Source organism: Giraffa tippelskirchi, chromosome 4, assembly GCF_054371585.1.
Source record: "Giraffa tippelskirchi isolate mGirTip1 chromosome 4, T2T-mGirTip1v1.2.pri, whole genome shotgun sequence".
NCBI classification, from domain to species: domain Eukaryota; kingdom Metazoa; phylum Chordata; class Mammalia; order Artiodactyla; family Giraffidae; genus Giraffa; species Giraffa tippelskirchi.
The window spans coordinates 201,000,602-201,025,394 of NC_137278.1; the positions used below are offsets into that span (position 1 = coordinate 201,000,602).

The 24,793-nt window shown below is 42.6% G+C and overlaps 1 protein-coding gene and 1 pseudogene across 3 annotated transcripts in view; one reads left to right on the plus strand and one right to left on the minus strand.

The window, feature by feature from the left end:
• The first annotated feature begins 1,981 nt into the window (after positions 1-1,981).
• Positions 1,982-24,793, plus strand: part of ADIPOR2 (adiponectin receptor 2) — a 41,907-nt gene continuing 19,095 nt past the window's right edge. Inside the window, exon 1 of one of the 2 annotated variants that reach the window (XM_081589896.1) lies at positions 1,982-2,398. The gene's annotated coding sequence lies outside the window, so the exon portion shown is untranslated. Of the gene's footprint in view, positions 2,399-6,935; positions 7,048-24,793 lie in introns of those variants that run through there. The other variant, XM_081589895.1, reaches the window with a different exon arrangement.
• LOC145545427 (protein SDA1 homolog) lies at positions 7,056-11,854 on the minus strand (annotated as a pseudogene). Its single transcript, XR_014082072.1, has 2 exons — positions 11,714-11,854; positions 7,056-11,582 (listed from the first exon to the last, which is right to left on the minus strand). The product of XR_014082072.1 is annotated as a protein SDA1 homolog (transcript).

Consider the following 24,793-nt stretch of genomic DNA (forward strand, 5'->3'; position numbering starts at 1 on the left):
GGTGTTGTGATGTTTTTCTGAGCATTTGAAATGGATTCCTTGGAAACTTACAAATCTAAGATGAATGTGATTTTTTTTTATCAGTCTAGGTATTAGAGATGAGTTTAATCACAATTAAGCCAGAATAACAACTGATGCTGAAGCTGAAGCTCCAATACTTTGGCCACCTGATGCTGACTCACTGGAAAAGACCCTGATCCTAAAAAAGGAGAAGACGGCAAAAGGAGAAGGGGACAACAGAGGATGAGATAGTTGGATAGCATCACCAATGCTATGAGTGGACATGAGTTTGTTGAGCAAACTCTGGGAGACAGAGTGAAGAACTCAGAAGCCTGGTATGCTTCAGTCCATGGGGCCACAAAGAGTTGGACACGACTCAGCGACTGAACAACAAGCCAGAATACAGATATTGATGTATTTCTCTCTAATTCTGCTGTAAATTAGTTTCAAAGCAGTTAACAATATTGAATCCCAATGCTTCAAAGTGCAATTAGCTGGCTGCTTTTGACCATTGGTTCTACACTGAAGGGGTCCTGAATACACAACCCAAAGTATGCCTCTTTGGTGTATTTATAATTGTGAGCTGAGGACACTTGGGAAACAGGATACAGGAAGGGCTCTTTATGCTGCCTCCCCCTTTCTTTTCTTCCTCTTCTTAAAAAAATTTATTTTAAAAAATTGTTTGGCCACACTGCTTGGCATGTGGGATCTTAGTTCCCTGACCGGGGATCAAACTCATGCCTCCTGCATTGGGAGTGAGGAATCTTAACTGCTGGACAGCCAGGGAAGTCCCAATCCTCCCCCTTTCTACCTAAAAGCAGGTCCTAACAGTTCCCATGAAAAAGGTACCTCCTTACAACAGGAAGAGAACATTCTTTTATTTTTCTGTCTCCCAGTTTTCTTGAGAGATATTGACGTTAAACTTTGTATAAGTTTACGGTGTACAACGTGATGACTCTGAAGAATCTCCTTAGACTGGGAGCTGATCTAAACCAAAATGGACCGGTACTGAGAACCCCACTAGAGTGAGCCTGATCTTTCACGAGTTCCTGCAGCATATTTCCTAGGTATTGTCCCCCAGTTTGTACAGATGACCACATCCAACAAGTTGTGCTGCAGGGCACTGTCAGGTCACCCCAATTTACCGCCCCTCACCAAAGCCCCTTTGTCTTGTAGCATCACCACAATTTTTTGTTGTGTAAAAAGGAATATAAGCTTTGGGCTCTAATGACTTTCTCACGTCTTCATTTTCTTTCTGAAGACTCCTGTATAAAAATATTAAATTTATAAATTTTTCTCTTGTGACTGTCTTATCTCCGTTTACTCCTTAGGCCCACCACAGAACTTAAGAAGGTATAGATAAATTTTCCCTTTTCTACAACACATATATGAGACAAACACAAGGGCTAGTTTGACATTTCTTGCTCTTTTCCCCTTGGTTTCTCTTTTATATGGTCCATTTCCCACTTTGTCCAGATTGTTTTCCCCCTAGTTCTGATGTTTATCTTTCAAAAGCTTAGAGATATTGGAAGAGAAAAGAAAAGTTTTGGTAGGTTTCAGGTATTTTGTAATAATGAAGCTGTAAATTTCCTTTTGTAATTTTTCTTTTTGGAAAAGCTGTAGACTTTGAAAAGTTCTTTCAAAGAACACTGCTAATTTTTATTGTCATTAGTAAAATAATTTGTCTTTTTTTCCCTTAAAAATAGCAATTACTTTGATTAAAAAATAACAAATGAAATAATTTCTCTTTTCTTTATTGGAGAAGGAAACAAACCTACCTCCCCTCCCGCCAAAAAAAACCAATTGGGATCCCAAAGTTAAATTCACTATGAAGTCTAGAGCGTTTTCTTTATGCTTCAGATTTGAAAGCTGCACCTTCACTTGCTGCTCACTTTGGGGACCTCCTCAGTTCTCATTGGCTGTTGACGTGCAGATCACAATGCAGGCTGAGGCTGTCACCATTTCAGCCGCTCCCCATAGCGCCCCTGATGCCTCGTCATGGAGTGACCGCACCTGGATTATGAATGTTACCCAGTGATGTGCCTCTCTGTCAGAAGCATCTGGTCATTGTACAGATGACCACATCCGACTAGCCGTGCTGCTGGGTAGTGTTGGGTCACCAGTGACTAGGATGGGGAGTGGGGGTGGAAGGGACTCTTTTCTGGGTGCTGCTGAGAGGAAGTACTCCACCCTCCTGTGGAGAAGTGGGACACCTTCAGGATGGAGGGAACCCACATTCTAAAGATCCAGCTGACGTTGGAGGATGCAGAATTTGACTGAAATCCCCTTGGTTTTTGCACTGCTACTTAGAAGACAATATACAAGATTAGGAACTGAAGGGCATTTGGCAAGAGAGACCTGAAAAATCTGCTTTGGGACATTTAATGGTGACCTTTAGGTAAGAGATACGGGTGAAGCCGTTCACGGACAGTCCCTCAGGTTGCGGATGGTGACAATGTCTTCACTGACTGAGAAGGTGTGAGCATTCTCAAGAAATGGTGGGGTTTGTTGCATCTTTGGGGGGCATCAGGAACTGGCAGTAGTGATCTGGGGGTGGGACCATAATGACAGAATGGGAGGTAAATCTTGGGGGGAAAATGATAAGGCTCTTTCTCACGTGTTTCAGCAGGGCAAGGACTGCTCCAGGACTGCTTTGGTTTGTCAAAACAAAATCACCTAGAGGAGGATGCAGACAAAGTTTGAAGTCTTCGAATAATCTCCTCTTTATGTAGCTCTGTCGTCCTCAGTAGACCTCTCATTAAACCTGAGGCCCCAGTTCTCTTTGCCTTCTGTAAGTCAAATTCACTGTGCAGACACATTGGCGTTGTTTCTGAGGTGCTGTAGAAGTATAAGGTTGTCTGCTTTTTTTAAAAAAATAAGTATTTATTTATGTATTTTATTATTGGCTGTGCTGGATCTTCCTTGCCTCGGGAGCTCTTTCTCTAGTTGTGGAGAGTAGGGGCTACTCTCTCGTTGTGGTGCACACACTTCTCATTGCGGTGGCTTCTCTTACTGCAGAGCGCGGGCTCTAGGGCTCGGTAGTTGCAGTTCCTGGGCTCCAGAACACAGTCTCAGGAGTTGTGGCACATAGGCTTAGTTGTTCCTTGGTGTGTGTGGGTCTTTGCAGCCCAGGGATTGAATCTGTATCTCCTGAACTGGCAGGCAGATTCTTTACCACTGAGCCACCAGGGAAGTCCTTGTCGGCTTTTTTCAAGCTTACCTGGGCAGGCTTAATATCAGTATTCTAAAATACTAGTATTAAGACCATCTTATCCATGCTTTTTCTGATTTTAGTAACTTTAATCACTTTTAAGATTTTACATTTCCAGGCTGAAGAGTTCGCTATTATAAACATTTTTCCTTGTGTATCAGACCCTAGGTCTTTTGATATCTGTGATGCTTTTCCAGCTTCCTTTGTTTTTTCTCTTGGCATGGTCCCAGGGAGTGATGCTGAAAGCTCAGCTTCTCTGTACACCAGTGGGGAATTGAATCTCAGAGGCAGAGTTTTGGGTGAAGTAGAAAAGGATAGCTTTATTATTTTGCCAGGCAAAGGCAGATACAGTAGGCCTTGAAAAAAACGTGTCCACACCCAGGAAGCTTTTTTTTTTTTAAAGCTTATAAACAACATAAGTTTATTTCTCATAGTTCTGAAGGCTAGAAGTTCAAGATCAGGGTGCCAGCATAGTTGGGTGAGAGCCCTCTTACCCAGGAAAATTTGATAAGGAGTTATAGAAGAGCCTAGCAGGGTACAGTCAAGGGGGCTGCAGAGTCAGATATGACTGAGCATGCATGCATTTACACAGCAATATTTCCCAAGGGTGGGGGTTGTTGACAAGATTAGGGTGTGTACAGGATCTCATGGTGGTGGTGGTTTAGTTGTTAAGTGTGTCCAGCTCTTGGAACCCCATGGACTGTATGTAGCCTGCCAGGCTCCTCTGTCCATGGGATTCTCCAGGCAAGAACACTCGAGTGGGTTGCTGTTTCCTTCTCCAGGGGATCTTCCTGACCCAGGAATCGAACCTAGGTCTCTGGCATTGCAGGCAGATTCTTTGGCGATTGAGCAAGGAGGGAAGCCCTGCAGGGTCTCATGTGGTCTCCTAATCTAGCTAAGCTCCTCTGGGCCCTTTAATCTTGCCTCAGGTGGTTACTTGGCGTCTCCTCCCTTGATTCTGCTGCTGCTTCTGCTAAGTAGCTTCAGTCTGTGCGACCCCATAGACGGCAGCCCATCAGGCTCTGCCGTCCCTGGGATGTGGGTTGCCATTTCCTTCTCCAGTGCATGAAAGGGAAAAGTGAAAGTGAAGTCGCTCAGTCGTGTCCGACTCTTAGCGACCCCATGGACTATAGCCTACCAGGCTTCTCCCTCCATGGGATTTTCCAGGCAAGAGTACTGGAGTGGGGTGCCATTGCCTTCTCCGCCTCCCTTGATTAGCAACTGTTCAAATCGGCTCTTTGGAACTCAGGGAAGGACGTGGAGGGTAGTCTTGTTTACAAGAAATGGGGAATGAAACGAGGCCTCCATGCCTGGGAGCCTCACAGGGTCCCACTCAGTTTCAGGATGGACAAGCCTGGGGCATGGGCATTCTTGAAAGCTTATGGCTTTCCTTTAATTAGTATAACAAGATTTTTGACAGTTCAGTTCAGTCGCTCAGTCGTGTCCGACTCTTTGCGACCCCATGAATCACAGCACGCCAGGCCTCCCTGTCCATCACCAACTCCCGGAGTATACCCAAACCCATGTTCATCGAGTCGGTGATGCCATCCAACCATCTCATCCTCTGTCGTCCCCTTCTCCTCCCGCCCCCAATCCTACCCAGCATTAGGGTCTTTTCCAATGAGTCAACCCTTCGCATGAGGTGGCCAAAGTATTGGAGTTTCAGCTTCAACATCAGACCTTCCAATGAACACCCAGGATTGATCTCTTTTAGGATGGATTGATTGGATCTCCTTGCAGTCCAAGGGACTCTCAAGAGTCTTCTCCAACACCACAGTTCAAAAGCATCAATTCTGCGGCGCTCAGCTTTCTTCACTGTCCAACTCTCACATCCATACATGACCACTGGAAAAACCATAGCCTTGACTAGATAGACTTTTGTTGGCAAAGTAATGTCTCTGCTTTTAAATATGCTATCTAGGTTGGCCATAAGCTTCCTTCCAAGGAGTAAGCGTCTTTTAATTTCATGGCTGCAGTCAACAGCTGCAGTGATTCTGGAGCCCAAAAAAATAAAGTCTGACACTGTTTCCACTGTTTCCCCATCTATTTCCCATGGAGTGATGGGACCAGATGCCATGATCTTAGTTTTCTGAATGTTGAGCTTTAAGCCAACTTTTTCACTCTCCTCCTTCACCTTCATCAAGAGGCTCTTTAGTTCTTCTTCACTCTCTGCCATAAGGGTGGTGTCATCCGCATATCTGAGGTTATTGATATTTCTCCCGGCAATCTTGATTCCAGCTTGTGTTTCTTCCAGCCCAGCGTTTCTCATGATGTACTCTGCATAGAAGTTAAATAAGCAGGGTGACAATATACAGCCTTGACGGACTCCTTTTCCTATTTGGAACCAGTCTGTTGTTCCATGTCCAGTTCTAACTGTTGCTTCCTGACCTGCATACAGGTTTCTCAAGAGACAGGTCAGGTGATCTGGTATTCCCATCTCTCTCAGAATTTTCCACAGTTTATTGTGATCCACACAGTCAAAGGCTCTGGCATAGTCAATAAAGCAGAAATAGATGTTTTTCTGGAACTCTCTTGCTTTTTCGATGATCCAGCGGATATTGGCAATTTGATCTCTGGTTCCTCTGCCTTTTCTAAAACCAGCTTGAACATCTGGAAGTTCGCGGTTCACGTATTGCTGAAGCCTGGCTTGGAGAATTTTGAGCATTACTTTACTAGCATGTGAGATGAGTGCAATTGTGCGGTAGTTTGAGCATTCTTTGGCATTGCCTTTCTTTGGGATTGGAACGAAAACTGACCTTTTCCAGTCCTGTGGCCACTGCTGAGTTTTCCAAATTTGCTGGCGTATCGAGTGCAGCACTTTCACAGCATCACCTTTGAGGACTTGAAATAGCTCAACTGGAATTCCATCACCTCTGCTAGCTTTGTTTGTAGTGATGCTTTCTAAGGCCCACTTGACTTCACATTCCAGGATGTCTGGCTCTAGGTGAGTGATCACACCATCGTGATTATCTGGGTTGTGAAGATCTTTTTTGTATAGTTTTGACAGTTAAGACAATATAACCTCTTCAGAGCACTGAATGTGAAGAAAACATTTTCTACACCGGCCAACTTCTACACTTTGTTTTGTTATAGAATAAGTATGTAGGCGGATTTTCGGTTCAAAGATGTTAAAGCTCAGCTGAAACAAGCAGAAAATAAACCGTTTTGGGCAAATGGACACAGTATTGCTGAATTAGTTTCTGACCTGCTATTACACTGAAACATTTTTAGAATCGCTCTTAATTATATAATTTTAAGAGGAGCGGGCTCACATTCGTTTTCTGGAAGTCGTGAGGCACAAATGGTAGTGTCTCCGTGAGGTAATAAAAAGCAATCTCTGTTGTCTTGTGGCAAGACTCTTCGCGTTTAGGTCTGAAGCCGCCTCCAACTGTGTCTAGGAATCCCTCGTTTCGGCTCCGCCCGCGGCTTGCAGGCCGTATCCATAGAAACCGGGAAGCGTCCCGAGCCGGGCGGCCACTTCTCTTCCGCTGCACACGCTCCCGTTTCCGGTGGGAGGGCAGCGACGGGACTTCCGTGTCCCCGGGTGCTGGGCGCCTCCCGCTAGATTCCCGACCCACCCAAGCTGCTCTAGGTCCGGGAGCGACCAGGGGGCGCTTCCGGCTTCGACCAGCGCGGCTGCGCATGAGGCGCTTTCTCATTGGCTAGGGCCGCCTCGTGTGATTAGCGTCACGGCGGCGGCAGCTGTAGGAGCCTCCCGGACGCTGGGTCGCGGCGGCGGCGGCGGCGGCAGAAGGCGCCACCTCCGCTCCTCTGGCCTCCCAGCGGCCGCGGTTCCGAGGAGCTCGAGACGTGCGGCGAGGCGGCGGCGAGCTCGGGTGAGGTTCTCGAGTGGGAGCGCGGTACTGGGGAGGGAGGCTGGGCTGGCGGGGGCGAGGGCTGAGGGCAGGTGTCCCGGCAGCGCGGCGGGCGAGGAGCGCGCTGGTCGGTCCCCTGCTCCGCCTGCCCGACCCCCGGGCCGGCGCCCCTCAGTCTCTGGCCCCCTCCGCCGGGATCCTCTCAGCCCCGGGATCTTCTCAGCCTCCGCTCCCTGCAGTCTGGTTCTCCCAGCCTCGGATCTCCCTAGTCCCGAGTCCCGCCGCCCTGGGTCCCCTTCAGCCAGGCTCCCCCCGGGCCAGGGTCCCCGGCTTCCTTCGGTTCCTGTTCCCCCCGCCCCGGGTCCGCTCGGCCCCGGGTTACCCCTCCGGGTCTCCGTCGGCCGCTCTCCGAGGTGGGCTCCGCTCGGGCCCCGATCCGGCTCCTGCGGCTGGGAGACCCCTCACCGGCGCTTGCCCGCGCGCAGGCGGCTTGGCCGGACCGGGTCCTGGGCCCGGTGTGCCGGCTCCGGCGGGCCTGGACGTCTGTGCCGGAGCTCGCTGTGGGCGCCCCTGGCCCTGGCCCTTGTTTTCGTTCGCCGCTGGGGGTTGACAATTTGGTGCGGTCGCCAGGTAGAAAGGTGCACGGGTCCCGCCGCGTGGGTACCCGGAACGCAGACTGTGGTGCAGGGTTGGCCTGTTTTTTAAGCAGAGGGGTTTGCTAACGTCTTTATGTTTAGACTCTGGACTCCTCAGCCCTGGGTTGTTCCCTTCGCATCTCCTCCCAAAGCAGCCCTTCGTCCATCCTCCAAAGAAACCATTTAAAACTCCGAGAAATCTTTCATAACATTTCAAATTGCGTCCCAAGTGAAATGTTGAGAAGAGTTTCTTCCAACCCAAAGCTTTATTTTAGGGGCGGAGATCAGAAACTTTTTGAAGTTTGAAGCGTCCTACCAAAGGCCACTTGCATGTCTGGTCTTACCCTCTGACTCTAATTCTGTTAGACTTTTATAGATGGTTCATTCCTAATTCCTTTTCACTCTTCATGTTTATCTCATAGAAATTTCACTTCTAGTGCTGGTAGTTGTCCATAGTTGTTTTCATCTCTTCTCATAAATTTGTCTGTGCTGACTGTCCTGATCCAAAACCAAAATCCTTTCATCAGTTAGTTGGGACTTCAGGCCCTGTGATGACAGCCACCGGTGGTGAATTATTATAACATTTGAAGAAATTTCAAATCGTTGTAAATACGAAAGATTTCTTTTCGCCTCTGTTTTTAATTGCGTAGCCACTAGTATGTGTTCACTTCCAGACTTGAGGGTCCTTAGCAAGCTTTCTCTTACTGGGGCACTAAGGATGAGAGGAGGATTTCCAGAGCCTAAAGAAAAAAGTTGATTTTTTGGTCCCTACTCTTGTATATGTTAATAAATGGACAAGTCCCTTCCCACCAGTCAGTAGTGTCAATTTAGCAGATGCACTTTCTTTTTGTTTTCCAAAATGAGCACACTTTTTTTTCCCTCTTTATTTCAGGGGTGGGCAAACTTGACAGCTTGTGGGCCGTGTCCTACCCGCTGCCTGTTTTTGTAAATTAAATTTTCAGTGGGACATAGCCATATGCTCTCATTTAGGTATTGTCTGGTTGCTTTTGTGGTGCGAGTTGAGTAGTTAGGACAGAGACCTTTATGGTCTGTAAATGGTAAACATATTTACTATCTGGCCTTCCAAAGAAAATGTTTGCCAACTCCTTTACTTTATTAAAAACAACACATATTCAATGTAGAAAGTTAAAATGAGTCAGAAAAATGTAAAGGAAAAAGTAAATAGGATCACAGCAAAAATCACAACACAAATCGGGTTTGTTTTTATGATTATCCTTGTAGAATCTATTAGTGATTATTTCTATGTAAATGGGCTTATATTGCCAAATATTGGTTTGCAGTCTGTTAAATACTCATATTATTTTTATTTTGCAATTGAATACATTGTATTTTCTGTATTGAAGATTTCACTAGAAGGGGCTTGATGAACCAAGTTTTCCTTGTTTGTCTTACCAATCAAGGTTTTTTTTTTAAAAAAAAATGAGGCATAATGGATGCTTATTGGTGGTGGAACCTGTTTATTGAACACTTACTATGGACCAGATAGTTTTCCACTCTGCGTTTTACAGGTAGTAAGTCATTTAATGCCTGCAGCAGCTCAGTAGGGGAACACAAACTGTTGTCCCTACTTGCACGTGAGGGGACCGGAGGCCCTGAGAGATTAGACCGGAGGCCCTGAGAGATTAGCTGCCTGAGTTGTCAGCTAGTTAATGATGGAGCTGGGGTTTGAGTCCACACAGTCTGGTTTCCTGGTGGCTCAGTCAATAAAGAATCCGCCTGCAATGCAGGAGACCTGAGTTCGATCCCTGGGTTGGAAAGACCCCTGGAGGAGGGCCTGGCAACCCACTCCAGTAGAATTCCTTGGAAAATCCCCATGGACAGAGGAGCCTGGCGGGCTGCAGTCCATGGGGTCGTATAGAGTTGGACACAACTGAGCGACTAAGCACACACAGTCTGGTTTCAGCACCCAGGCCCTCAATGTGCTACTTGCTCAGTGTAGTAAGTTCTTAGACAGTTGAGAGATACATAATGTAAAAATTCTTCCTTATGCCCCTCACTCTCTGTAGGAAACCACTGTTAACAAGTTTGATATAGAGCTTTCTGTCTCTCTTTGCATATGCAAATGTTTATTTGCAAATTTGTCTAACACATGCAGGTTTTATAAAAATTAATAGACTTCATTAGAGTAGTTTTAGATGTATAGAAATTGTGTGGTTAGTAGAGAAAGTTCTCATATCACCCACACTCCATTTTCCCTTATTAATAACATCTTGCATTAACATACTATGTTTGTTACAATTGATAAACCAGTGTTGCTTCATTGTTAATTAAAATCTGCATATGCATTTTTTGTATTGCAGAGTTTTTAAAGTGGGATCAAACCAGTCATTGTTCAGCAAGTGTGCTTTTTTGGGGGTGATTTTCAAAAAATAGTGCTTCTGGACTTTTAAATGCAAATCAACAGTTTTAATTCACTAATATTCAGATTAATAACACAAGTTTAGCATTTTCCCTGGAATGGAAAATTTGCTTGGAGGTAACTGCTTTTTCCGTTTTTCAGAAGTTTATCCTGTAGCACCAGCTGCTCTTCTCTGAAGAAGCACTTACTTTTGGACTGGACATTCTGGCTCCTGCATGAAGCTTGTTCAGTTTCTTGGAGATTTCTAGCTGTTCTTTATCAAAGGAGTGGTGCACACCCCCCTCATTTAAATCAGCTTCCTCCTCACTGAGCCTGGTATTTCCCCACCTATCCGGATGGTTCTCAGTGTTCTGTTCCTCAGCTTCCAGAAGTTCAGTTCGGGGAATATAATCTTTGGCATCTAAGTCTTCATATTCTTTCACCCTTGATTTTATTGAGGCCTCTGTAGGCTTACCCTGGAGTTCCTTCTGTGATATCTGAGAAGTTTTCTGAAGAACTGAATCAGAGTCCTAGGAGAGCTCAAGAGTGTTTTTTTATGCTGGGCCAGGTCTTCAGGAAGTTTTTCAGTCATTGAGCTGTTATCTCTGTCATGACTTCCCCAGAGTTCTTGTCATGACAGAATGGGTGACGTGGTCCTCAGCAGCACCTCGGTGGTCTCTGGGACTACCAGGTACAGAGATACTTCTGCAGTGCAAACAGGTAATGCAAACAGAAGGGTCTTGTTCCTTCTCTTGGTGCTGCTGCAGAAACCTGTGCACAGGGGGACAGAAAGACCTTGTGAATTCTTGCCAGTCTAGAGATGAAGTTCATGAGCAATATCTTCACTTCAGAAGTTTCCTTATAACTCTTCAGCTGCTTTAGTGGTTGTTCTGCAAATTCTTGGGGCTCATGAACTGAATAGATCATTGAGACATTAACACTTGTAACTTTTTTCTTCTGTTTTAGAAGTACTTTGGTAACATTCTTGTCCTGTGTTTGGAGCCTCTCCCCCAAGGCATGCAACATTAGCACTCTAAATCCTTGCCCTGTTCTTCTTGTTCATCTTGCCCATGGAAGAATGTCAAGGCAGCGACTCATACTTCCGTGACCTTAGAGAAGCATACAGTTGTGATAACACTGACTGATGGTCTTGGCATCATTTCACTTGTTTCTTCTGTAATTTAGTCATTACTTCCAGAGATGTCTTGGCCGCAGTTGTGCTACTGTCTCTTAACGTGTGTGTGCAATTCTGCAGTACATATTCACTTTATTCTTGTTTTTTGCACCTTTATTCTCATCAGTCACAAAATGAGTGTACAAAGTCTTAGAAGCTTACATGGCAACGTAGAGGTTCAAAAAAGAACTCTGGCAGCCTTGATGGATTGATGAGGTTCTTGGTGAGGTCAGAGCTTTGCAAAGTGTTACTGGGAGGTCCACATTCAGGACAGCGTAGGAGAACAGGTCTTTTGGTTCTTGAGGAAAGTTGTCTAGACGTTCTGGGTGGCAGTGACCAGCCTGTGCCATAAACATCACCAGCGTTGCCAGTTCTTTGCTGGGTTTGTGTGTTACTCACTCAGTCGTGAGTCATGTCTGACTGTGACCCCATGGACTGTAGCTCACCAGGCTCCTCTGTCCATGGAATTCTCCAGGCAAGAATAGTGGAATGGGTTGCCATTCCTTTCTCCAGGTTTTTTTGGTTGCAATTTGAGAATCTCCCATATTGGATTTGCAGTGAATATTCTGCTGTGTAAGCTCCTCAGTGTAGACCAGAGGGTCTACTTTATTAATCCTGTAACTGCCGTAGGTTGCTGGGCAGCTTGTGTTTATTTCTGCTCGACAGGTTGACTGTAGACTGACTTTCTTTGAGCATTTCTCAGAAGACCCACACCACTGATAGCAGCCAGCCCTTCTCAGGCTGGGTCTTGGAGTCCTTCTGCCAGGTGTAACCAAAGTAGCACTGGGAGCTTGGCTGATGGTGGCATCTTGGTCATAGTAATATGTTTAAGGGGCTTCCAAGGTGGCTCAGTGGTTAAAAAAAAAATCTGCCTGCCAATGCAGGAGACACGGTTCAGTCCCTGAGTCGGGACCATCCCCCAGAAGAGGAAATGACAACCCACTCCAGTATTCTTGTCTGGGAAATCCCATGGACAGAGGAGCTTGGTGGGCTGCAATCCATGGGGTCGCAAGAGTTGGACACGACTTAGCGACTGAACACACGCAGTATGCTTAAAAGCCAAGGTCCATGATGACTTTCCAGGTCAATACGTTTGCATTTACTCCATCCTTTAGTTTCTTGGTATTTTATATTGAATGCGTGCACCATAATTTAATAGTTTTTCCTATTACTGGGTATTTAGATTGTTTAAATTGATTGTATATTGTTTAAATTTAATATGTATGCATTGTATGTACAATGTCGCATGCTGGTGGCTCTTTAGGGCAACTTTCTGTAGTTTTCTTCTTTTTTTTCTTCAATATTTATTCATTTGACTCTGCCGGGTCTTAGTTGCAGCATATGAACTCTTAGTTGTGGCATGTGGGATCTAGTTCCCTGACTAGGGATCAAACCTGGGCCCCCTGCGTTGGGAGCACCAAGTCTTAGCCACTGGACTGCCAGTGAACTCCCTAGGGTGACTTTCTGAGTCTAGTTACTGGGTTGAAGGAAATGCATATTTTTCCTTTTGATGTATATTATTAGACTGCTACCCAGAAAGGTCACAGCAGTGTAAACTCTTGCCAGAACTGTGGCTGAGGTCTAGATTCTTCATACTATTTTGAACTTTTTTTTTCAATCTTTTTCTGATTGGCAGTTAAACATATCTTGCAGTGTATTCTGTCTCTCTCACTGGGAGATATATTTTGTTTGAAGTTGGTTTAGAGTTACTTTAGGCAAGACCAGCTTTCTGTAGTAGTTCTTTCTGGTATGTTCTCCCTTAGATAGAGCTGCTCACCTGTTTAGATTCCCTGTCTAGCCCTGAAAGGCCTCGTAATTTTGCCAACCCTGCTAAAAGAATCTGGGTGACTGCCCAGTAGACAATATACTTATTGAGGATAGGTGTATATAACTTCTTCATGTCTGTTGCAGTCCTGGTGGTGAGTAAATGTTATGTTCGTTTTAAAACCTAAATTAGATTGTGTTCCTTTGGGCTACTGCTGAGTGAAGTGCTTTAATTTTGTTAAAAAAACAACCTTTTCCAAGTCTTTGTGTAATGTAAACTTGAAAAATTACAGCATCAAATGGTCATCTTGGTGTATATTATCTTTATCATCCTTTATTTCTAAAATGAGGTAAATAAGACTGATTAATATCCTAGGACCTGTTTGTAAGGAAATAATTAAACAAACCTATTTAATAAGTACATATGTATTCAGTTTTGGAAGTTAAAGGACTGGGTTAGTTAGGGGGTTTGTTTCATGTAATCCCTGGTTTGGAGTTTGCTGTGTGGTAGAGGGCATATGTACCGCCTAAATGGTATCTTGGCTTCGGTAGACCTTGTAAATGTCCAGACAGAAGGGGAAGGCTAGCCGAAGTCAGGAAGCTGCCAGAATATCTTTAGGCATGGGGAAAATACCTGTGCAAAAAGGACACTTCAGGTTTTTCAGTCGAAGACCACTCACACACACATAAAATACAGAACTTTCTTTATATATGGCCTCTAAGTTACATATTCTTAGCGCGCTTCTCGGTTTTCCACAATGTCCCGTGCACAGGAAAACAAGGCATGCGAAGCCTAATGGTCTTGAAGAGAAATAATTACCCTATTAAATTTTGACCAACTTCACTTTCTTTTGTATACATTTTTTTGTTAGTATATTACCTAATTATTTTTCACTGGTAGCATGTTGACTTTAATCCTATATGTCCTGAAATTTTAGTTTAGTGAATATGTATGCATAGTTCTATCCACATACCCATTCCTTTGGTCAGGAAAGAAGCAATGATGGTGAAAACTCCATAGCCTGGTGGAGCAGAAGGGTTATTTTTATTTTCTTGAAATTTATTTTCATTTTATTTCATTCCAGAATTTCTGTAACTTAAAAGATCTGGAAGTATAATTATATATATAATACATGTATTATATATATATATGAATAAGGAAAAGGAGGAAGCATATATTCTTTTTCTAAGTGGCAGCTTAATTCAATGACTAAGAATAAAATTTGGATTTGAATTTTCTTGGCAGCCGAGATAAAAATGAAAATATGGTAAAATACGTAGCACTGAACTGGAAGAAGGAACTAGACCAGTTTTCTAGGGATAAATCTTCCCTTGACGGATTTTAAAGAAATTGGGCATTACATAAAGCCTTTTTTTTTATGGCTAGAAGCCTGAGTTTAGAAAAGGGTAAGGATGATGCATTAACATTTCAAACCAATGAAAGAAGTTTTGTATAGGGCAGTTGGCTTGAATTTAGGTTGCACATGTGTATTTTATTTGGCTAATAAAATTTTTTTTATTAACATATTTCAAATATATGGGAAAATACAGAGACCAATATAATTAACACTCACATGTCATTTCTCTCACAGTCTTAACATTTTCCCACATACAGGTGAAGCACCTTCTTAGGTTACATTTCACTTTGCAGAAGTATTGCTATCTTGAATTTAGTGTTGATCATTTCTGATGCCTGTTTTTATGTAATTACTACACTGGAGTATATTCATAAACAAATCAATATTATGTTTTGGGTATTTTCAAACTTTATATAAAACAATATTCTACATATTCTATAACTTGTTTTTCATGAAACATGTTTTTTAGACTCATGAAAATGCTGATTTTTTACCCATTTTGACCTACAAAATGGCACTTCCATATGGTTCATCCTAATTAGTCATCATTTTTATCTTCTTATAGCTGTATTATTGTATTATGTGAATACAACCAGTTTAAATTTATTTTTCATGTTGATAAGGTATTTAGGTTGTTTCCACTTTTCCTGTTTTAAAAACAGTGCTATAGTGAACATTACTGGTTAGAAATCCTTGTGTACATATGTAAAATCATTGGCAGGTTTTTCAAACTACAGGTTGGGAGCCATAAATTGGTTATGAAATCACTTTAGGAATTAAAATAGGTTAGAGAAGTATCAGGTTGTTTTGCAGGCAGCAAGGATAAAATGTTTTGTGATTGTGTGTGTGTGTGTCTGTGTGTATGGTGTATGGTTACTAACTTTGAAATGAAGTTCTCTGGTGTAAATTACCCAGAAGTGGTATTTACCTGGTTTGAGATTTTGGAGATTATGAGAATTTAAAATTCTATCAGACATTGCCAAATTGTTCTCCAGAATTGTATCCCTTGGCGTTTTTTAGCATGAGAAAGAGAATTTGCTGTATCTAACTAAATCCTTATAGATCCATGGCATTGTCAGATTTTTTACATGTTTACAAGTCAGATGAGTGTGAAATGACATTACCTTAAATTTTTTCTTGATTGTTTGTTAGATTGAGCATGTTGAAATGTTGAGTGACTGTTCAGATTTCCATTTCTTGGCTGAATCTGTCCCTGTCCCTGTCCATCTCCCCTACCCCTAATTGGGCTGACTTTTAAAATTGCTTTTAGTAGTTTACTTTATATCCTGTTTATATCTTTGAAGTGACCTGCAGATATCATCTAGTTTGTGTGGCTTATCTGTCAGCTTTTTATGTGGTTTGTTTTGCTGAGTGGAAATGATTATCAGATCTGTCATCTTTTTCCTTGTTGATTTGTATTTGTGCTTTACCTAAGAAATCTGTTCTGTACTCCAAGGGCATTAAGGTCTCCGCATTTCTTTCTAAAAGCTTTAGAAGTTTGGTTTTTTATATTTAGATCTTGATCTTGCCTGAAAAGAATTTTTTTATGTGTAGAAGTCAGGGATCTAATTTTTTTTTTTTTTTATATGCACAGCCAGTCACCACAGCACTGTTTGCCTGTTTAAAATACAGTGTTTTTTAAATTTGATTTGTAAATCTTTTAGGCATTTTCTGGTTCAACGCAATAACAGCCTCTTTGTCTTTTATCAGGCTGCTTTACATGTTCAAGTTTGATCCATTAGTGGATTACTTGATCCAGAAACAACCTGGAGGAGTAGATAGATATAGCACATTTTGTAGGTCTCATCCAGATGTCATTTCTCTCAACCACTTTTTAAATAGAAGCTTGGTTGCATCACTGACTTAGTGGACATGAACGTGAGCAAACTCTGGGAGATAATGGAGGACAGAGGAGCCTAGGGTGCTGTAGCCTATGGGGTTGCAAAGAGTTGGACACAACTTGGTGACTGAACAATAGCAACAAGGTTGCAGACGGTTTGATGATAAACTTTGATGGAGGGAACAGGTTCCTGGTGTCTTTGCATTGTTGGTTAATTTACCCACAGACTTTGGAAACTAGATAAGCAGGTGTTAGATTGACTCCTTGATACTTGAAACTTCAGAATCCTTACATGTATTTAGTCATCCAGTTGCTGTTATGTATACTTTCTGAGGTTTGAGACTTTCAGTTTTTGTTTTAGGAGAATTAATATATACAAATCTGAATCTTTCTGGACTAATAGAAACTTCTACAAATCATTTAATTTAAGAATGAAAACTATTTTTGTTTGCACTTGAAGTGAGTGTTTAGTCTGAGAAGAGATGCTGTGAGGTCTGCAGATAGTTATATATTCTATGTCTTTCTTTTTTCTTTTTCCCCATTCGTTTTTTTTTAATTGGTGGTCGAAAGAAGACCTTGTGGTTTTGTGGAATTCAGTGATGCTGGGAAAAGTTATAGATACAAGTCTTATTTCTAAATTTATGATTTTGATATTGAGAAAGATAATTAACCACTTCTTGGTTTCTCCATCTGCAGCATGGTAACCTTTCCCCGCTGCCCGCCCCTCAACCAACAGGCTTGTGTTGCAGAGGGTGTTGCGCAGGATGAGATGGGACCCTGAGTAATGGTTACTTACTTATGCAGGCAGCTTTTTACTGAAGTGTAGGGGTTTTGATTTTGCCTGTAACATTGACTCTGCAGGCCAGATATCCAAATATACCTGGAAAGATTTTATTTCTGACATAGTTGGAACAAGAGTATGGTTATGTGGTCAAAGAATCCGCCTGCAGTGCGGGAGACCTGGGTTTGATCCCTAGGTTGGGAAGATCCCCTGGAGGAGGGCATGGCAACCCACTCCAGTATTCTGGCCTGGAGAATCCCCATGGACAGAGGAGCCTGGCCAACTACAGTCCGTGGGGTTGCAAAGAGGTGGACACGACTGAGCGACTAAGCACAACATGTGGTATTGTAGGGCAGATGATTTCTGGAAGGAAGTCTTTGCATAATTTACATATTTTGGTTCATTATAGGTATGACAGTTTATACACCCTGGACTTCTCAGGATTTCCCTAATTACACGTAGGACTGTTGTTCTCATCTACACTTGGATTTTTGTGCACTGTTCTTTGTTTTAGAAACTCAGAGTTGCTTATAGATCTTGGGAAATGGAAACGACATCATAACACGACTATAAGAGTTGTAGAAAGTCCTTTTTATAAAATATTTTTTTACTCATGACCGTGACCAGTCGCTATAATGCACTATTTGTACCTTAATGAAGCCCTGTGATGTGGAGTTATGGGCTTCCCTGGTGGCTCAGATGGTAAAGAATCTGCTTGCAGTGTAGCAGACCTGGGTTCGATCCCTGGGTTGGAAAGATCCCCTGGAGAAGGGAATGGCTACCCACTCCAGTATTCTTGCCTGGAGAATTCCATGGACTCAGGAGCCTGGCGGGCTAAGGTCTATGGGGTCACAAAGAGTCAGACATGGCTGAGCGACTGAACAACAATAACAGGTGGAGTTAAGATCTGGACTTTGGAGTCAGATGCAGATTTGAATTTGTAGCCTTCCACTGCAGTGTGTGTCATTGAGTTACTTGATCTCCTTTAGTGTCAATTTCTTCATCTGTAAAATAGGACCCCATTTTATAAGGATTGCTGGAGGGTTAAATGAGATGATGGGTGAAATGTCAGCCATTAGAGTTGGCTCCGTTAAGTGTTGAGCAACAGTTCACCTCCCTTCAAAGAGATAACATCATGACTAGGAAAACTGGAACCACTTCCCTTTGTGGGAGGCAGTGTTGTATTATGGAGAGGGCCAAACTGGGCAGTTCTCGCTTCTCTATTTTGTGACTTGTGTAACCTCGACTGGTCTTACCCCCAGTCCTCTTGTTTGTAAGTAGAGCTCGTACTGTCTGTAGCAGGCAGGTTTTAAAGTTAAAATGAGATTATGTGTAAAAGCTCATCTTCTTTGGCACTTGGTGACCCTCTGAATTAGCCTCTGAACTTGTGTAGTGATGGACAGTAACACTGTACTTGTGAAGTAGGTCTCTAGCCTGAGAGGTCAGCTCTCACTGGCTGTGCCCTAGCTCTGCTGCACAGGATCAGCTTTGCCTGATTTCTTCTCAGCAAAGTTGGTCAGTGGGTGGGGCAGTAAGTTAGAAGAGTGAGGTTCCTTGTGATAGTACTTAAAAGTTACCCTACTTCATGCTAAGAAGGAAAGTAGCGTAAATGATAAGAGTGTTGCCTGTCTTTATAGCTTCAAAATCATCTTTAAGAAATAGCTGCATTTGATTTGAAATGTTTCTTTGTGCTTCCAACAGTTGAGATTTTATGAACATGAATGTATAATAGCGCCTGTCTTAAAAATCTAACTTGTTGCTCCGTCTCAGTTATCAGCTGTGCCATTTGTTAAGGGCTGTGTCAGTAACATATGTTGGGAACTTTTCCCATTTTATCGGTTATTCTTTTCCCAGTTACCGTTTTTTTTTTTTTTTAATTGACTTTTTTTTTCTACTCAGAAATGTTCTGAGTGTTTGGGAAGTATTCCAGTTTTAACCAGTCATTTTATTGTTTTTGGTATGTGGCAAGGCTCTGTGCTCCTCCCCATTTCTTGCCTGTTTCTTAATATTTTCAACGTTGCTGTAAAGTACAGCATTCTGTCAGTGTCACCTCCTGGTTTTGTCATTTGAATGCTACTATGTGTTTATTTGAGAACGGCTTAGGGTTCATGCTAACATAGAGGGTTGTGGATAAGAGCATTAACTGGGGTGTTAGGCGGACTAGATTGATTGGGTAGATTAGGTTGCCCCTTATTACTCTCGTTTAAGACACGTTATTTATAACCTGTCTGGGTGTTTGTCATCTCCAGAACAGAGGAAACAGTTGTGCCAGTGTCCCAAAAAGGTTGTAAGGATTTCAGGAGAGAATCCAGGGTTCTTTGCATTCAGTCAGCGCTGATTGCATGTTAGCTGTCCCTGTCTTCTCCCTCCTCCACATCGTACAGGAAAGGATTGTGAGGTCCTTTGCGTCCCAGAGCAAGCTTGGGGTTGTGGATACAAAAGTGGATTCCACAAAAGGCTCCCTGACCCTGAGAAGTTTGCAGTTGAGGAGGGGAAGACAGACCGGTGAACAGAGAAATGCAGTCAATTTTGACAGCTACTGTAATAGAAACAATAGTAAATGAGAAGAGTGAAGGAGTTAGTGTCAGGAACCTGGGGAAGTCAGGGAAGTTAGTTTCTGCCTAACTTATCCTTGAAGTGTGGTTTGTGATTCCCCACTTATTTATTCAGCATATATTTAGTGAATACACTTGCTGTGTGCCAGGAGCAATTTAGGTACTTGGAATATAGGAGTAAAGAATTTACATATTGTCTTCTTTGAGGAATTTTCAGTCTAGTGAGAGAAGACTAGTAGTAAACAAAGAAATAAAAATAACAGAGACAAGTGTTGTGAGATTAAAAGGTGATGTGATAAGGAAAGGCTGAGATTATGTGGTCAGAGAAGGATTCAAAGAGTAGGTGACCTTTACATTGAGATTCGCATGTGAAGAAGGAGCCCATCCATGGGAAGATCTGAGCAATGAACATTCCAGGCCGTGAAAACCATTGACATAGAGGAGCCCTTTGAGCATTTGGAGTATTTGGAGAGTAGACGGGAGGTCATTGAGGCTGAAACATAGTGGGCAAGGGAGAAAGGGGTACAGGGTGAGGCCAGAGTTAGGGGCTAAGTCATTTAAGATTTTGTAAGCCAGGGAAAGAGCTTCCTTAAGTGTGAAGAGAAGCCATTGGAGAGTTCAGAAAGCAAGGGAGTGCCTTTTGAAAAAGTTACCCTGTGACTGCCGTGCAGGAACTGGGTCCTGAGGATCAGGAGTGGGCTGGGTGGGTGGGTAACTGGCTTTTGTATTAGGACAGGTAAGAAATGGCTGTGGCTTGAATCAGAAAGTTAGTGGAGGGAAATAGTAGATTGGGGTGTTTGAACTCTCCCCCATCACTGTAACAGTTTTTATTTTTTTTTTTGGTTGAACCTCACAGCTTGTGGGATGTTAGTTCCCCAGCCAGGGATTGAACCTGGGTCCTAATCACTGGACTGCCAGGGAATTCCCACTGTAAAGCTTTTAAAAGGGTTAATTGTGAGAGGTCTAGCCCTTTTTCTTGCCAGTTAACGTGATAGAAATCTTCTAGCAAGGTTCTCTGAAGACTTGAAAGCCAGCCAAGGTAACACATCTAGTATTTACTTTTAATAATGATTCAAAAAGAGAAGAAATAACTAGTTTTCAAAAGAAAATCTTGTGCCTTTAATATCCCTGCTGGTTCCACTGTTGAAATAAATCATTCCATCCTAAAAAATTATCTCGTTTCATTATTAGTATTAGATTTGCATTGTAAAGAGATCATGAGGGGGCATAACCTACTGGTACTTTGACGTAGAACATTCTGTGCCACTCAGCTTTCCCAACAAGAAGAGCGTGAACTTGATACCAGAAATCTCATTTTAACCATGTACTAACTTCAAATGCATACCCCAGTGTGGAATGACAGATCACACTGGAGTGATTTCAGTGTACAACTTTCAAGTCACTTTGAAATTGGCTACTTTCACCTTAGGGGAAGCCAGCAAAATCATGGGACATACTTTACAGCCTGTCTTCCACTACTGAAGAATCTAATTATAGAACTAGGAAGATACGCCACCAGTCTTAGACTGCGCACCCCACTCTCTGTGTCCCGGTTCATACAGGGGGACGTTACACCTCTGGCCCTCAGAATTGGAAGACTTAGGTCCATGGCAGTTGGCCAGTCTTCAGAGAACCTTGCCGGAAGATTTCTGTTACCATTAACTGGCAATGAAAGGGGCTGCGTCTCTTAAAATTAGCGCTTTAAAAAGCGTTACAGTGGCGAGGGCATGAGGGCCTCTGGGTGCTAGTGTTCATGGTACACTGCGTTTATACTTTGTCAGCTTTGTGTCCTTGGTGTGCTTTTCTGAATGTATTTTTCACATCAATAAGAAATTTACTAGACAAAGAGGCAATGTAATATAGTGGTACGGTGTATTTCTACCCCCCAATTAAAAAATGTGTAAAATACACATAACGTAAAAGTTACTGTAACTATTTTTAAGTGTGTAGTCACCTTGTCATCCATCCATGTTGTTGTGCAGGCATCACCACCATGCATCCACAAAGCTTTTTTTCATCTTGCAAAAACGGAAACTACACCCGTTAAACAGTAGCTCCCATTCCCTCTTCCCCCCAGTCCCTGGCAGCCACCATTCTTTCTATGAATATGACTTCTCTAAGCACCTATGGTGAGTGGAATCGTACAGCATTTGTGTTTCGTACTTGACTTATCTCACTTACCATTTGGTCCTCAGGTTCATTCAGGTTGTAACTTGTGTCAGACTTTTCTTTCTTGGAGGCTGACTATTTTCTTGTGTGTATAGACACCACGCTGTGCTTCTTTATCCATTGATGGACACTCGGGCTGCTCCGTGTTTTACCTGTTGTGAATATGGACATGAGTGTGTAAATGTCTCTTCAAGACTGCTTTCAGTTCTTTTGAGTACATGCATACCCAGAAGTGGAGTTGGTGGGATCGTATAGTAAATCTATTTTTAATTTATTTGAGGAACTGCCATACTGTTTTCCACAGCTTGCTTGCTCTTTTAAAATTGGGGGCAACATAAAAATGAACAGTATGAAATAGGTGAAGTAATACATTGTACTACAGTCTACCTTGGCAGGAACCCAATGTAACTGATTAAGTACTTCTCTTCTTCCCCTGGAGAATGAAACATTCATTCAAGAAACCTGTGTATCTGTTGCAGGTTGATTCTCAGCAGTGAGCACATCCTTGCCTCATGGAACATGCAGACAAGTATTGGTTTTTAGAAAATACCTTTTCTGGAATAGAGTTAGATTTTTAGAGCACAAGTATCAAACCATTAAGTTAGCAGTTTCTTCAGGTAGAAAAAAGTTGCTTCATAGGTAACCATTTAAGCAACCCTATGTTGCTTTTAAGCAACATAATAAGTTTACCTTATACAGTATTATTTGAAGGGAAAATGAAGTCTAAGAAGTAGAGTTTTAAATTTTTCGTGATTTTCCCATTGGGAAGGAAACCTGGTGTGAGTACAGTTGACTGAGAGCCGAGAGATTAGTACGTTCCAGTCCTGACTTGACAATCTACTATTTGGTATTCATTCTCCTGGATTTTTTACTTTGATTTTTACCCCATCAAACTCCTTTTGTTGTTGTTCAGTCACTAAGTCCTGTCTGATTCTTTGTGACCCCATGGACTGCAGCACACTTCCCTGTCCTTTACTATCTCCCAGAATTTGCTCAAACCCATGTCCATTGAGTTGGTGATGCCAGCCAACCGTCTTATCCTCTGTCGTCCCTTTCTCCTTCTGCCCTCAATCTTTCCCAGCATCAGGGTCTTTTCCAATGAATCACCTCTTCGTATCAAGTGGCCAAAGTATTGGAACTTCAGCATCAGTTCTTCCAGTGAATATATTCAGGGTTGATTTCCTTTACGGTTGACTGGTTTGATTTCCTTGCAGCCCAGGGAGCTCTCAAGAATCTTCTCTAGCACTACAATTCATAACTTTTTTTTTAAAGGATTTTGTCCAGTGTTAACTAATACGCTACTATCACTTTTGATCCTAGTAATACCTAGTTCTGTTTTCAAGCTCATTCTCTCTTCTGAATTCCAGACTTGTGTTTCCTGGTGCCAGCTGAACATTTCTTGCACTTCAGACCCCATTTCTGAAAACAAATTCATTCTTCTACTATGAATTTACTTCTCCCATATCATGTCTTCATCTCAGTGAGTGGCGTCCTCTGTGCAAGTGACTGCCCGAGCAGAAAGGCTGAGTCATCTGGGTTCTTTCTGTCTAGTCTTCATGGACCCTCATTCAGTTATCCAAATGTCCATTTTTCTCTATTGAGCATATCTTGAATTTGTCCCTGTTCTCTGATTTCTGAGCAGACCCTGGACTCCTTGCCTTGCATATGCTATTTTCTCCTCACAGAGTGCCTTTCCTCTACTCTGCTTGGCAAATCCCCATTGCTTTTGGGCAGAGTTAGTGATGCTTGAGCCTGTTCCTAGAACACATGAGGCCACTTTTCAAAGACCTTAGATGTGCTCTGCTTGCTGGGAGTTACCCAGTTTGACTTGTGCAGGATTTCTGCATCTGTTCATAGACTCAGAGCACCTCTCAGTTAACTTGTTTTTTCCTGCCGGCTGTTGTGTATTGGGTTCCTTTCTTTCTTTCCCCTTCTTTCTCTCTCTCAACTTCTGTGTAATACAGCAAGCATAGCATTCATAGAATCTTAATGAATGAAAAATTTCTCTTTGAATAACTTAGAATATGCTAACTATTCCCCTAGAATAACTCTTTGGATTAACAGATAATGGTGCTCTGAAGTCTTACTTTCTTTCCATCTCCATCTCACTCCCTTTTCCTGTTAAGAATCTTAGAGCAAATTAAAGCCTAATTCCAGATACTTCCCCTGTTTTTTATTCTTCTTAGCAAGAAAATCATTTATGCAAGTACTGTTGGACCATAGTTCCAGCTGCTCTTAAAGACTAATAGCCTTGGATAAATAACCTAATCTCTGAGCCTGAGTTTCCACATCTGTATAATGGGGGGTAAAATACCCTAGAGGGCCATACGTAAGAATTATGTGAGATCCTGTGGTACAGAATTTAACTTTGCCGATCCACCGTAAATGTTAGATCCCTCTCCCCTGAAACAGCGTGAAATGGTGGGTGTGAAACAGCTTTTTAAATAAGTATGTATAAGTCGCTAACGTTGTTTCCTGTTTCAGAAGTGGGCATTTATCGCATAGTTTATAATCTCACTATTAGAATGTGCTTGCTCAGACCCTTATGTGATAGGCACAGGTCCAGTTTTGGTGACCCTTAAAGATTGTGTTTGTTTTTGTTCTAAAAACTTGAGAGAACTCTTGCAACAAACTCAGATGGTTCATGAAACTAACAACTGGCCAATTCTTAGTCTAATTTGAACTCTTGAGCTATTGCTTAGTCTTGTGTGTCCACATGTGAACACTAAGTGTACCTCTCACCCTCTCTGCGTGCTGGCTGGGCCCTCCCACTTCGCCCCACTCCTCCTTTCCCCCAGTAAGAATTTTGCATCTCCTGGGATTTATGAGCATAACATGTACCTTGGCTTCTTCCTGTTTTCATCTTTTTAGTTGGATTGGCTGTGATGATCTCCTTATTTGGATATGTCACTTAAATCTCTAAAATAAGCTTTTGTCCTATGAGTTTATGAGTTAGAGGGCCAAGGATTTGGAATTATTGAACTCCTAGGAGACTTATGTGATCCAGCTTAGAGAAATATTGATGACTTCTGAAAGTGTTTTTTACCACTTAAGAACGTTTAAATGTCATCCTATTCATTAAACATTTATGTGCACAGCGGTTTCTGGGAGCTCAGAGGCGTATGAAAGTGT